Source organism: Malania oleifera, chromosome 13 (genome assembly GCF_029873635.1).
Source record: "Malania oleifera isolate guangnan ecotype guangnan chromosome 13, ASM2987363v1, whole genome shotgun sequence".
NCBI classification, from domain to species: Eukaryota; Viridiplantae; Streptophyta; class Magnoliopsida; order Santalales; family Ximeniaceae; genus Malania; species Malania oleifera.
Genome location: NC_080429.1, coordinates 44453629 through 44467376, shown reverse-complemented (window position 1 = coordinate 44467376; position 13748 = coordinate 44453629).

The following is a 13748-nucleotide window of genomic DNA, read 5'->3' as shown; positions in this document are numbered from 1 at the left end:
AATGATGTGATGGAAGTAGTAAGGGTGTTCTTCAAAGGTGATATGTTCCTTGGTATTTTTGTTCCTCTTATATAGTTCTTATTCCAAAAGTAAAGGATCCTCGTTCTTTTAATAAATTTTGGCCAATAAGCCTTTGTAACATAATCTATAAAATTTTCTCCAAAATCCTTATTGGCAAGCTATCATTGGTGATGGGTGATTTAATATCTTTTGAGCAAGGTGCTTTTGTGAAAGGAAGGAGTATTTTTTTAAATATAACGCTTGCTCAAGAAATAACAAAATTATTACATAGGCGGGTGAGAGGAGGTAATATGATGCTAAAACTTGACATAAGCAAAGCGTATGATCGAGTAGAGTGGCAGATGGTAAATCAGATTTTTCATACTCTTGGTTTTCCAGATTGGTTTTGTAAGTTGATTAAGAATTGTATTTCTGCTCTATGGTTCTCTATTATGATGCATGGCACTTATAGGGGTTTCTTCAAGTCGAAAAGGGTTTTGAGGTAGGGGGATCCGTTTTCTCCATATATTTTCATCATCATGGAAGAAGTTATTTCTAGATTAATTCAAAAAAAAGATGACTGAGAAGCGGATTTTACCATTTGAGCATATGAGTGGTGCACCTATTATATCATATCTAATGTAATGATGTTATATTTGTAAATGCTGGTAATAAATCTATTGGACAGTTACTAAAGGTGATCAAGGAGTATGAAAGTTAGACTGGCCAAAGGGTGAATGAAGATAAATTATCTATTTTTTTCTCAAAGAAGTTAGGTGTTTAGAGGAAGGGAGAAATTCTGCGAGAGACTAGTTTTACTAAAGGTAAATTTCCTTTTACGTATTTGGGAGTGCTGATCATGGATGGTAAATTGAAGGGCTATCATTTTGACCTTTTCATTCAAAAAATTAGAAAGAAAATTGAGGGTTAGAAAAGTATACTGTTGTCTCATGGAGGTCATCTAGTTTTGTTGAGACATGTGCTTTCGAGCATGTCACTACATCTGTTAGCTGTTTTAAATGCCCCGAAATTGGTGATAAAAAAGACACAAGGTATGTTTGCCTCTTTTTTCTGGGGATTTAAGGATGGGAAATAAAAAATGAAATGGAGAGCTTGGAAGAAATTGTGTGTTCCCGTGGAGGAGGGAGGCATAGGAGTAAGGGACATTTCAAAAGTGCAATGGTCGTTGTTTATGAAGTTTGGTTGGTAGTTATTAACTCAAAATTCTTTATGGGCTAGAATTTTTAAAGCTAAATGTTGACCCTATGGGTCATACCCTGTTTTGATTATGAAAAATACGGTATTTAATGGTTTGATGAGTTTGTATCCAAGACCGATTGAACGTATAATATGGTGCACGCACACGACACATGAAGTGAAGACCTGAAGACCCTATTTATGTTGTATTGTAATTTAATCATTCATTTGGGTCTGTAATAGTTATTAGGAGAACATGGTCTGTAATAATTAATGCCTTACCTGCATGGAAGGATCGATAAGCTCAAGACCATAGATGGACTTTAGGGAACACTCTTCGGTCGACCGACACCAGATTTTTTCGGTGTCTTGAAAAAGGCCTAGAAATGACCCTAGGACACTCACTCATGCATATATTTGAATGGTCATTTAAATAGGGTGTTTGCATGATTAAATGGGACCAAAATGCTCTAAATGGGTACTTTCGATCGACCGTACTTCACAGTATAAATACTCCGGGTCACCCGAACCCGGACCTGGTCAACTGTTTGACCACAGTACGGTCGACCGAACCGTTATAGTTCAAAATCCCCGGTCGACTCAAACTCCCTGGGTCAAACAATTTGACCATCTGGTCAACCGAGCCAATTTTGTACTCCAACTACCTGGTCGACCGAGGGTCCTCGGGAGATGCCCCAATGGTCTGGGCGATCGAACCATTTAGGTCAAAATCTCCTGGTCGACCGAACCGCCCTAATTTGAAAAATCGCCTATCCTGGTCGACCGACCATTTAGTTCATTTTTCTCCTGGTCGACCGAACCTAGAAAAATTGCCCTTGACACATATATATGGTCGACCGAGCCTTCAGTTCAAAATCCCCCTGGTCGACCGAACAATATGAGACCCGGTCGACCGAAACCTTTCTGGTCGACCAGACCTCTCGAATTGTCCCATAATTTTTACGCAGTTAACTTTTTAAAATGGGGTTAATTAGGGTTAAATTGGTTTAAAACAATATCAATAATACTCTACATGTCCTAACGGCTATAATTTTTCTAATCTCTATATATAGGGCTTCATTTGAAAAAATTAGTAAGCATATTAGAAAAATAATTAGCAAAAATCCTCTAATTCTCAAAAGCTCTATTTCTCACATCCAAGCCTTATTTCTTCATTCTTACTCATCGTCATTGCAAATCTTGCTAAGTAAGAGTGCTAGTAAAGCTTACACTCTCGCTAGTTTTAGATTCATTGATATATATATTTTTATCCGAGCGTAAGCTTGAAGTTTTTCTAGGAGACTTCATTAATAAGGCTTCCGTAGGAAAACTTCGTCGAGCTTGTGAGTTTTGCATAATCATTGCAATACTCAAGAGTTCGTATTGCTTCTTGTTTGTGAAATAAATTTTTACGAACCATTCTCAAATATCCTGTGTGCTTATTTTTTGAGAAAAATACTTTTGGGATATTTTGCTTGTGAAGATCTTTGTTATTGCACCTTTTGATTGATAATATTATCTTGACACAAAGATCATATATTTTACAAACAAATTTCATATATCTCTTGTGATTTATGTTGAGAAAAATATTTTGAGATATTTGTTAGCATATTGAAGATCTTTGTTGCTATATCCTTTTTTATCTTGATACAAAGATCAAATTTGCAAATCATTTTTAAACGTCTCTTGTGGTTTATATTGAGAAATATTATTTGTTGAGATATTTGAAGTGTGCTTGTGATCTTTGTTGGTGCATTGTGATTAAAATATTATTTTGACACAAAGATCCTATCATTTACACTCTCATGCACTGATTGCTATATTTGCATAAATATTTAAGAGTAGACACTTAGACTACATTGAGCTTATCAAATCCTATCTTTTGGTAGTGTATTGATTATACTGTGCGTAAGTGGGTACATATCTGCTTTACACAAAAGCACAATCACTGTACCATTTGTTGTATTTCAAATCTGTTGTATATGCAGGCATGGGCCTGAAAAGGGAGACTAGCCCTGGAATAGTTCCAGATTGGCTTAGACCCAGTTAGGAAAGCTAGGTGAGTCGTCCTAGTAAGACGTGTAGGTTGAGGTCAGCCCCGCTAATTGACCTAGTTAAGGTTGAGGTCAGCCCTGTGTCAATTTGACCTGATTGTTTAGGAGTCGCTCCACCCATTAAGTGAGCCTATAGTGGTAATCCTTGTGCTTGTTGGCCAAGGCAGGGACGTAGGCAATTTGGCCGAACCTAGATAACATTTCCAGGTGTCGTCTCTTTTATTGATTTATTGTGCATGCCTGGTTAAACGTTTATTGCAGTTTAAATTCATTGTATATTTACATTGATTTATTTTACATGCACTAGATTGACCTTAAGCTTGTGTAATACTGTTGTTAGTGGTTTGACCTAAGGTAATAAATTTTAAAATACCAATTCACCCCCCCCCCTCTTGGGATTGCACTAAAGCTAACACTAAATATGTTAACTCTTTTTAGCCACATGGATTGGATTCTTCTTTTTGGAGGAAAATTCTGCAGTGTATACTTGAGCTGTTAAGTAAATCTAAGTGGAAGGTTAGAGAAGAAGATGTAAAATTGTGGTATGATAAGTTTCTGGATTTAGGACCTTTGTTTTTAGAATGTCCAGATGGTGTACATTCATATATCAGATTAAAAGATTTGGTTATTAATAATGTGTGGGATGCAAAAAATTTGCAAAGGATTTTGGGTTTTAATAAAGCAGAAGAAGTGATGGAAAGAGTTGGAAAGTTTAAAAACTCTTCGGGCATCCCGTTATGTCTTTTGGAAAAGAATGGTTGCTTTAATACAATGTCATCATGGGATGCTATCAGAGTTAAAGCTTTGAAGTTTGATTGGATAAATTGGGTTTGGAACAAATGGTTACCGAATAAAATTACTATTTGTATGTGGAAGGCTGCTTTTAAGTGCTTAAGCGTTGATGAAAATGTGAGAAGCGTGGGGGTATCACTTGCTTCGGCATGTGATTGTTGTGAGATGAGGCTATCAGAAGATGTGGAGCATATTTTGAATAAAGGAGATCTTGCTGCTGATGTATGGAGGAAGGTTTTGGTGGAGGTAGGTGTACCTTTCCTTAGGCACCAAAGTTGGAAAGAAAGAGTCCAAATATGATTTAATAGGGATTCCTAATGCTCTCAATTGGGAACATTGATGAGTTTGATTCCTTGTTTAGTAGTTTGGAGGTTGTGGAGAAAGAGATGTGTGGCTAGAATGGAGGGGAAATTGGAGAGTAATACAAATGTGTGACTATCTATTAAGAATTGGGTGGGGGGTTTTGAGTAAGAACATGATAGTTATGGCTTATTTAAAGGAAACTGATGTTCGGATATTGAAGAATTTGGAAGTGCAAATTGTGAATAAGAAGAATAAAGTTAAGCAAGGTGTGAGATGGCTAAAACCGAGGCAAGGGAGGTTGGAACTAAATTTGGATGAGAGCAGCTTGGGGAACCCAGGACCAGCGGGTGGTGGTGGCATCCTTAGACACTCTACAGGTTCTTTTATTTTTAGCTTTTCAAAGTATTTTGGTTCTTGTCCTAATAATGAAGCTGAATTGAGAGTAGTGGTGGAAGGAATAGAGCTTTGCAAACAATTGGACCACACTAGTATTGACATTGAATGTGATTCAAATAATTTAGTAAATTGGATAAGATCTAGTAAATGCTCTTTATGGTTTTTGTGGAATTTTTGGGAACAACTTATTAGTTTATTGGAGGGAGTAGACTTTTCTATAAATCACTTGTATAGAGAAGGGAATAAAGTGGTAGATGGTTTAGCTGGACAAAGTGCCATGGGGAGGAATAGTTTGTTTACAAATAGTAGTCAACTTCCTAGAGTTATCAAAGGTTTGTATAGATTGGATAAGATGGGTACGACTTATATGAGATATGTTTAGTTGGTTTTCTTTTGGAATTGGTATAGGTTTTTTTTCTTTTTCTATTTGGTTTGATTCATGGGGTGTTTTATTGGTTATTATGTAAGCCCCAAGTGTCCTTTTGTTTCCACGGTATTCCTTCGCCATAAGTGAGGGTATTAATAAACTTGGGATGGGGCTGCTATGTGGGTGGCTTCCGGCTCTTTGAAAAAAAAAATATAGATGTAACTATAGGTAAACATTAAAAAAAATATACAAACATACACTTGATTACATATGCAAACACTTAAAGCTTCTCTCCTTTCCATTTCTGTTCTCCTTCTTCCTTTTCTTGCCACCACTATAGCCAAAGCCATACCATCGCCTCTTTCTATTTTCTTTGAAAGAAAATTAGGATGTTGAAACATGGCAAGGTGACATCATGTTGATGTCATCCGCCTATCTTGTCACCTACCACATGGTAGAACATCATTGGCTCAAAATGTTTCACCTAAATCATCGATATGGTAGCGATCGAGCCATCTATAGAAAACACAAATCCAATAGCCAGGAATGTGTCACGTCACTGGGCGATTTCACCCACTATGTGTGATCATCATTTTGCCACATGTCACCACCCAATAGCTAACACGTGGCCCACTACAAGTATAATTATTTATTATTTCTTTATATTTTATTTTTTAATTACTTTAAAAGAAATATTTTTTTATTTTTTTATTTACTTTTCTTTTCTTTTCCTCCTTTCCATCTTTTTCTCTCTAGAACCTTCTCTCCTCTCCCTTTCTGTTCCCCTCTTCCTTTTCTTGCCACCACTATGGCCAAAGCCATACTGCCTCCTTAAAAGACCTCTTGGTATCTTTTACCAATCTCTATTTCATTCTTTTTTATCACTCTCTCTCTCTCTCTCTCTCTCTCTCTCTCTCTCTCTCTCTCTCTCTCTCTCACACACACACACACACACTCACTCTCTCTGATCTTTCCCTTTTGCAAGTTTTCATTCAAAGTACTAGAGTAAAGAGCTTCAAGCTATCTACTTCTTCTAATATGAGCGTGGATCAAACTCCTACTAAGGTATGGCCCCTTTTGCCCTCCTATCCTACTTTTTTTCTCTCTCTCTAATCTGCCTTATCTAATCTCTTTCCTCCTTTTCTATTTCATTTTCCCTCATTTTTTTTCATTTTCTTTCTATTTTTTTTTTCTAACTTTCTCTCATTTTCCTCCCTTTTCTCTTGGGCCAAATAAGGAAGTCTAGGGTAGGCTTAACTAGGGTTCGGTTTGGGATAGATTGGGCTATGGTTAGGTTAAGGTTGAGTTGGGTTTAGGCCTTAGCTAGGCTTTGGGTTTTGGCCTTTAGGCTTTGGGTTCAGGTTAGACCTCAACTGTATATTGATTTGTTCTGGCTAGGTTAGTTTAGGTTAAGTAAGTTGGGCTTGAGCAGGTTTGGGTTTGTAGGCTAAAGCCAAGTTATGGTTAAGTGGAGTCGAGTCAAGTTTTGATTTGGGTTAGGTTTAGTTTTGGGAGTTAGGCTCGAGTCAATCTTGGGCCTAGGTTATTTTGGTTTGGGCTTATGTGACTTGAGCTAGATTTTGGGTTTAGGTAGGTGGATAGGGTTAATGAGTAAAAGGGTCATGTTGACTTAGGTTTTTTGGTAGGGTTTACTCAGGTCTAGGTCAAGTTGACTGGGGTAAAAGAAAAGAGTTGACTCAGGTTTTGGTCACCTTGACCTAGGTTCTTTGGTAGGGTTGTCTCGGGTTTGGGTCACTATGACACAAATTTTTGGCTCATTGACAGGGTATTTGGGTAGGATTTTGGCAGGGTTTTTTATTGCACTCTTCTTCTGAGTATTGAAAATTCTCTCACCAAAAGAAAAGCCTCCTCAATGTTAATCTTTGATCCCTATTTATAGGCAAGGCATAGGGACTAGTTCCTTCAGAATTACTGATTTTGGTTGGCCATGGAAACAATTTTTATGGGATTGGATAGCCATCAAGAATAGCCTTTATAGGAATTTGGTTAACTTAATAAGAAAGTCCACCATGGGCCTTTGATTACCCTTAGCCCATATTGGGTTTTAATTAAAAATAAAGGCCCATAGTGGGCCTTAACCAACAAAATCAACCTATCGTGGGCTACCATTTCCTAGAAAGACCCGTAATGGTCCATGAACACCAAAACTAGCCCATAAATACAAATTAGCCTGAATTAGGTTGCAATCTTCTAACTGATTGCCCTGACTTCGAAACTGACTCTGAAATGTGTTATGCATGTAGATGAATGCATGTGGAGGGAATTCAGTGCAAGCAACCTAAGGATGAAGGATCAAGACTTTCCTTTTTGCACTATATATTCTTTTTTGTTTTTGATACTGTACTTGTAATGAAAAAAAAAAGTGAATAGAACTAAACATTTTGCAATGTTAACCTCAATGAATTAATGCTTAGTTGGGATAGTGAGAGTAAGAGAGTAAATAATAATAATAATGAGCCCCCGTGTTAGGAATGGTGTATTCCTAAGAAAGGGGAGGTGAATTGGGTATTTAAAAAAAATTTCTAAGGTTAATTTAAAATTCACAACCAGGGTATCACAACCTAGGATCTTTTTAAGCAGTTACCAAATCCTCGAATAATCAAAGCATGTATATAAAAACAATCAAGACAATAAATAGCAAAACATACATGTATAGAAATTAAAGTGCTGAAAGTAAAGAGTATACGGAGTGAGAGTGACACGGCATTTTTATCGAGGTTCGACTAAACTAGCCTACGTCCCTACCTCAAGCTAACTAGTAAGAGGATTTCACTAATGCTCACTTAATGGGTGGAGCGACACCAATTACAACCTCTCCTTACTCAGTGAGGTAAACCCAACTCACATTATAGGGCTGAGCCCAACCTATAATCACACCTTACAAGATGGTGCTCGTAGTTCTCCTAACCAGGTTTGAACCAATCCGGTGCACATTTTACAGGAAGGTGCAAATCCTAACTTTCCTAACAGGATCTGAGCCAATTTAGGACTCTTATCAGGGCTAGTCTCCCTTTTCAGGTCAAACCTGGGATACAAAGATATTCAAATATTTTCATACAAATAAATGTTTCTCAAAAAGCAGAAATGTACACAATGAAGCTATAAAATGCACTCACACAAGATATGAACTAAGCTCAAGTGAGTATGTGAGGTTTTTCTCTCAAATATATATATATATATATATATATATATATATATATAAATGAAATAATATGAGAGAAAATAATGATGATGATCTTTGACCTAAATAAAATATATTCAATAAGTGTTTTTCAAAAATTCATAACTTAAATAATATCTCCTAAAATATTTCTCAAAATAAAGTGTAGGAGATGTTGGAGATTTTTCTTACAAAAAAAAAAAATAGTTATGTAATAAGCACAATGTAAGCCTTTGAATCTTGCAATGAATATGCAAAGACTCACAAGCTATGGAGAGTTTTCCCAAAAAATATTTATTGAAGAAAATAATATAGGAAAAACTCAAAAATTACTCTCAGAATGATTTTAAAAAACAAAGGCTTAAGTGAGAGTAAAATGCTTTGAAAATAAAATATATGTCCTAATAAATACTTCTTTCAACAATCCCTTAAAAGCAATTGATTTGCAAACAATTAATTAAAAACCATTAAGGACATGTTTTTAATTTTAGAAAATTTTAATTAAAAAATTTAATGACGATTAGCGCTGTAAAAAATACACGAACCCAAGAGCTTCAATTGACTGGCGCCAGCATCGATTGGCCAACCTCACATAGAAAATTTGAATTTCTCTAGGGGTTCGGTTGACTGTTGAAGATGCTGATCGACCGAGCCAAGGGCGATTTATGAACCTTCATAGGTTTGGTTGGCTAGAGCTAAAGTCCAGTCTGCCGATTTTAGGTTTAGGTCAGCTGAGAGTCTTTTGTGCTTAGTTGGCTAGTTAGCCGAGCATTAAAGAATAGGCCAAATAGGATAGGTCAGTTGATTGGGCATTTTAGTTTATTTTGGGGTCAGTCGGCCGAGCTTGACCAAGATTACAATATTGCCCTAAGGTCATGGTCGGTCGGATGAGGTGTTTAAAACATGACTAAGTAGGTCGACCGAGGTCTTTATTAAACCCAAGTTTGGCCTTGTTTTTGTCCCTAATTTCATTTTAAAACCTTGCATAATTTTGGCATTTTTAGAAAAAAAGTTTTTCATGAACGTGTTGGGTGCCTAAGGTTAGTGTACGGTCATTTGAGCTTAGCATTCATATCGTGTAGGACATGTAATTATTACAAACCCAAAACTAAATGCATTTACAATATCAAATGGAAAATGTCGTCATCTTCGATTTTTTGATGGAATGTGCCAGGTTGATGTATTCTTATAAGACCTTCAGGCTTCCATCTTCTCTTTGTCTTATGTGCGTGCCAAAATATAAACCTATTCAAGCACATAAATACACACATAAAAACCTTGTGCTTTGTCACCATCAAAACAGGGATCAGACTCAAAAAGTCAACATCACGCTTAGGAAAAGAGCTTAGAAGGCACCTCCCACTAACAAAAGCATGATTTATAACCTCAGAAAGAACTAAATGAAAACTTAAAAAAAAAAAAAATTGAAAACTCAAGATTTTTTCATACTTAAACTAATAAAAAATTTTACTATATAATAGCCGAACAAAATGGGGTGTCTATAGCTGCCCCTCTTTATAGGTTTGTTACTTGGGATGATAAGAAAGTGTTGCTTCCGATATCCTAACATAACAAACACATAAAGAAAAAGATGAAATTTTTGGATATGATATATATAGCAAAACTTCCAGAAGATTATGTATGCTTGCAAGCGTGTGCCTTTTATTTTGTGTGTATATGTGTGTGCTCGGTAAGCGATGTGAGAAAGTGACTTTTTTTTGAAAAAAAATCAAATAAAAAACCTGGTAGGTCCACGCTGCACCATATGGATTGACATAGATAATCTAAGACGAGAGTATGATTGCACCATCTAAAGGTTAAGAATGGAAAATCTTCATTTAAAGCATAGCCACACCAGCTCCTTTGGAGAAAGCAACCTTAGATATAATTTTAACTAGGCTAATTGAAGGTTAAGAAAGGAAAAGCTTAGTTGGGAGCATAGCTGCACCAACTTTGCTGAGGAAAATAACCTTAGATAGGAGTTTAACTACACTACCAAAAGGTTAGGAAAAAGCATTGTTGGGAGCTTAGCAATACTAGCTTGTAAGGGAGAAAATGACCTTAGACAGGAGTTTAATTGCACTTTAAGAAGGTTAGGAAAGGAAAAAAATTTGTCAGCAGCGAAGCTGCACCAACTCTGTTGGGGAAAATAACCTTAGATAGGAGTTTGGATACACTATCGGAATGTTAAGAAAGAAGGACTTTCATTAGGAGCTTAGCTGCACCAACTACGTTGGGAAAGCAACCTTAGACATGAGTTTAGCTGCACTGTCTGAAGGTTGGAAAAGAGCCACACTAGGAGCCTAGCTACACCAGTTTAGAAGGGGGAAAATAACCTTAGATATGAGTGAAAAGCAAGGTGTAGGCCCGAGAGAGGGGGTGAATTGGATTTTAAAATTTTCTCTTAATTCCTTTTAATAATCCTTTAGACTTCTTTTATTTCTTTTAACCAATTCTTAACTTATTTTTTTAATTTTTCAATCACACAAGAACTTAGTTTCCATTATCCAATCAACAACACAATTAAACAACCAATCAATTAAGCACAATCTCCAAACCAAACAACCAATTTATTTGCCAAGTTTGAGTTAACTACAACACTATTAGTTTAATGAAAGTTTGCAAGATTCAACACTCTTTGGAATATAAACACATTCAAACTTTAAACCATTCAACCACAATATATCAATATATTAAATTCAACTTTCAGCTTTTGTTGTTAGCCTTTGTTATAAATTTGAATCAAGCCCAGCAGTAATGGATTTGCTTCTTTAATATGATGTGTAATATGAAATCCAATCAACACAATATCCACACTCTTCCTAATATTCAGAATTCAAATAAACTCTCAGTTAATTTATCTTTGAGATGTTAACCAAGTAACGTACTCCCGTATGGTTTCCGCAAGATATGGTTTAACCAATGTACTCCCTTTTGGTTTTCGCAATCCAAATCAAAATTAAACTTTAAGTTTATTTGATTCCCAAATATGCGTCGTATATATGATTTTCATTTTAAACCATCCACGCAATTTAAATATGTATTGAAAATAAAGAGTAGGGAAAGAAAGAGTGAGACAGAGATTTTTACAAGGTTCGGCTTATACCCAGACTACGTCCTCGCCTTTGGCAAACCAGCAAAGGATTCACTAAACCTATTCTTTTGACGGGTGGAACAATACCTTTACAACACTCTTTGGTTAAGGCTAGAGCCCGCATTCTCAAAACGATGTCCCCTCATTCGGTTACTCCTTAACTAGGCTAGAGCCCACCTCTCTAAGCAATATCCCCTTGCTTAGCCAACGATCCAAACAATCCTTGAAATTTTCAATCTATATGATACAAATCAAATATTTGTGTACAAAAAAATTGCTCCTACAAGAGCTGATTAGAACAACAATTCAGAACTATATACTTCAAAGTAAATAACAATATGGAATTTTAACTTAAAGCTCAATAAAGTATATCACCAATTAATTCTTTCAATGATTGAAAGATTTAGAATTTGTAGCATAATTCCGGTGGAAGTAGATCAGCAAAAACTCAGTTGAATTCGTGCAAATTGAGAGCAAGAGAGAGCCTTGAGAATTTGAGAGTAATTGAGAGAGATTTTGAATTTTTGCTGAATTGAATTCTTGATGCCATTGATTCAATGATATTTGAGGCCTATTTATAGAATTTAAAAGGTATGTAACTTGATCCCCAAGTTTTCATAAATTTTGAGCCCCAAGCAAGCTCATTTAAAAATTTGACCGTTATGAAAAGATTCAAAACAGCCGCATGATAGATGACTGTCCATTTTTAGCAGTCATCTATCCAGTTAAACCAAAGCGATAGTAAGGTGGCAGTCAACTATCCAAACACGAATAGATACCTCAAAGTGCACTAGCAGTCGGCTGTCCAGTACTTGACAATCGTCTGTCAGGCTGCTAGCTTCGAGCACTCTTCAATTGTTTGATCATAACATTTTCTGTGTAACTCCAAATTTGACATTCTTAGTTTCAAATGAAGGCTAAGAGAAAATCCTAAAACTTTCATGTTGAACATATTTTAAAATAAAGATTTTTTGATGGAGAAAAACGTACATCAATGCGGATGTAGTAAAATTGACAGCATTTCAAAAATCCTCTTTTTGGTGCTTTTCATTCCAAAAATAATTCTAACCTTTTTGAAACAATTTTTGACCTTATAAAAATATTTTCCAAATATTTTAAAAAGTATCTAGGTTCAATAAATTAACCTAAGAGTTTCATGTATCCATATTGAAATTTTTTGAAGTACATACAAAGATTGTTCTAAAGACTCATTTGACTCTTCTTTGCTTTGAGTTCTCTTTATTGCTAAGCTCCAATGATCATGAATTTGATGTGAGCTTTCAAGATCTGTCTCTCTTGATCTTTCAATATTGCTTTAGATTTTGAGCTTCATTGATCTTTGAGCATTTCATGTTGATCACTTGGGCTTTCATCCTTGAAGCTTTTTCTTTTATATCAATGCTCTCATGATTTTTAAGTTTTAATCCATGCCTCAAGCTTGATATAATCATCCTTCTTTGAAGTACAAGCTTTCATGAATTCTTTAACCTTGCATTCATCATTGAGTTCTGAAAATACCTCACTTAAACAAAGCATGTTAAGTTCTACTTGTTTGTTAGCATCAAAATAAGATGTTAAGCCTTGTAAAGCCAACAATGAGTTTAACTATATTGTTATATTGTATAAAGATTCGAAAAGAAACTATGAAGGATGGAGAAATAAACACCAACTCCAAATGGTCCCATATGCACAAAAATGCAATATAATGCATGACATGTTTTCCTATGCTTAGCATGCTATGTGATGACCCAAAAAAATATATATAATTAAAGTACAATAATAATAAAATAATAAAAATGGTCATTAAGTTAATATCAATACAGAAGTGTTTTTCTGTAGGATCCTTGATTCCATGTTTGATGCCTAAGAAAGACCTTGTCTTAGCGAGTGCTCAGAGACCATTGCGGCTCAGTTGCTCCCTGGAGGTCGGCCTGGTCAAAATGGAATTTCATAGGATAAACAGGATAGACACTGTTTGTACATGTAAATAAGTATATATACATAAAATAGTGTTTTGACAGACATAATTTGTAAAAATACATAATAAGATGATAATAATATAGGTATCATATGTGGGGCCCACAAGACTATGTGGGGTCCACATGAGCCCCGGAGTCACAAGACACTATTTATATACGTAAATAAGTACATAAAATAATGTTTTGACTGATATAATTTGTAGAAATATATAATAAAAAAATAAAAATATAGGTATCCTATGCGGGGCCCACAAGACTGTGTGGGGCCCACATGAGTCCTAAAGTCGTATGGAGGTTTACACGAGTCTCAAAGCTATATAGGATGCATAAAATCGTATAAGAGTTATTCGAGTTACGTAGGATCCATTTGAGTCTCGAAGTTGTG